The sequence below is a fragment of the Bos javanicus genome, chromosome 2 (genome assembly GCF_032452875.1).
Source record: "Bos javanicus breed banteng chromosome 2, ARS-OSU_banteng_1.0, whole genome shotgun sequence".
Taxonomy (NCBI): domain Eukaryota; kingdom Metazoa; phylum Chordata; class Mammalia; order Artiodactyla; family Bovidae; genus Bos; species Bos javanicus.
Window position 1 is genome coordinate 37523085 of NC_083869.1, and position 1839 is coordinate 37524923.

The 1839-nt window shown below is 42.8% G+C and overlaps 1 non-coding gene across 1 annotated transcript; it reads right to left on the reverse strand.

Annotated features, from left to right (window-relative positions):
- Nucleotides 1-680: 680 nt before the first annotated feature.
- Nucleotides 681-752, reverse strand: TRNAY-GUA (transfer RNA tyrosine (anticodon GUA)). The gene has a single exon. It is a non-coding gene; the product is annotated as a tRNA-Tyr (tRNA).
- Nucleotides 753-1839: the final 1087 nt, after the last annotated feature.

The following is a 1839-nucleotide window of genomic DNA, read 5'->3' on the forward strand; positions in this document are numbered from 1 at the left end:
GGATTCATTAATGCCATTTTGGTCTTTCTTTCCTCCTGGCACAAGGCAAGGGCTGTGCTTCCCTGCCCCTTTCAAAGTAAGGTGAGACTGTGAGACTTGCTTTGGCCAGCGGAATGTGAGAGGTAACATATCATTTCCCAGTGAAGTGTGAAGTGAAGTGAAGGTCGCTCAGTCACAAAGTGTCTGACTCTTTGTGACCTATACAGTCCATGGAATTCTCCAGGCCAGAATACTGGAGTGGGTGGCCTTTTCCTTCTCCAGGGGATCTTCCCAACCCAGGGATTGAACCCAGGTCTCCCACATTGCAGGCGGATTCTTTACCAGCTGAGCTACAAGGGAAGCCCAAGAATACTGGAATGGGTAGCCTATCCCTTCTCCAGCAGATCTTACCGACCCAGGAATTGAACTAGGGTCTCCTGCACTGTGGATCCTTTACCAACTGACCTATGAGGGAAGCCCCATCATTTCCCAGGGAAAACTTTAAAAGCCCATGTGTATGTCTCAGATTCCCATCCTGCTGCTGCAGTGGTTATAGAGCAAAAAGCAAAGCAAAGCGAAGTCGCAAAGTCGTGTCCGAATTTTTGTGACCCCATGGACTGTAGCCTACCAGGCTCCTCAGTCCACGGAATTCTCCAGGCAAGAATACTGGAGTGGGTTGCCATTTCCTTCTTCAGGGGATCTTCCCAACCCAGGGATCAAACCTGGGTCACCTGCATTACAGGCAGATGCTTTACCGTCTGAGCCACCAGGGAAGTAAGTGTTAAATAGAATCTCCACTGCTTCCCAGGTGCTGCTAGTGGCAAAGAACCTGCCTGCCAATGCCTGGTTCAGGAAGATCCCCTGGAGGAGGGCAGGGTAACCCACTCCAGTATTCTTGTCTGGAGAATCCCTTGGACAGAGAAGCCTGGCAGACTGCGGCCCATAGCGTTGCAGAGTTGGATGCAACTGAAGCAACTCAGCACAGCACACAGCAGAGTCTCCAGAGCCTAAGTCCTTGAGTCACAATCATTAAAAGACCCCCCTCACTGCAATGATTAGGGAAAAATCAACTTTCCTTATGGTAAGCCACTAAGGTTTGGGAGCTATCTGGTATAATCTAGCCCCTCTAGCCATATAATTTGAAACAACTATAAATAAGTAATAATGAGCCCTGTGGACTTTTGCCTCAACCTGTGAGGACAAAAATTAAGTCTGTTTTTCCATCCAATTGTGCAATCTCAGATAAAATAATAATTTGATTGATGCATTTAGCAAATATTAATTAAGGACCTAGTCTGTTCAAAGCACTATTAACAAGAGTAACAAAAACTTTATATAGTCATCAGGACTATTGATTTAAAAGACACTAAAATTTCAGATAATTCAAAACAGCCAAAACAACTTAGTATCTAGAATGCTGTGTTTAGTGATTTTTGTTACAATTTCCCATTGCCGCTGAGCATTTTCCAGCTATAAAATTGTTAAAGGGTAGATTTCCCTCCAAGAGGTAAAATCATGCCTCTCATGCAGATATAAAATAAGCATATGTTAAAGATTTTACTTAACTCATTATTCAGTGATGAAACTGGAAACACATTATAACTGGTTAAAAGAAGAAATCAAAAGAACCACCATTTCATATGGAATAAAGGAATGTTGAAGTTAATTTACAAAAAGGACGCAAAATGGGAATTTTTCACTAGGATGTGGCGGGGCAGGGTGGTTCAGCGATGTGGAGAAAGTCAGTTTAAACCACCACACCACAATTCCACTAAGGAATTTATTTGTATGACACTATAAAAATTATTTTGTATTACTATCAAATATCTACAAATTCAGAGTTATGAAATAGCTCAAAGT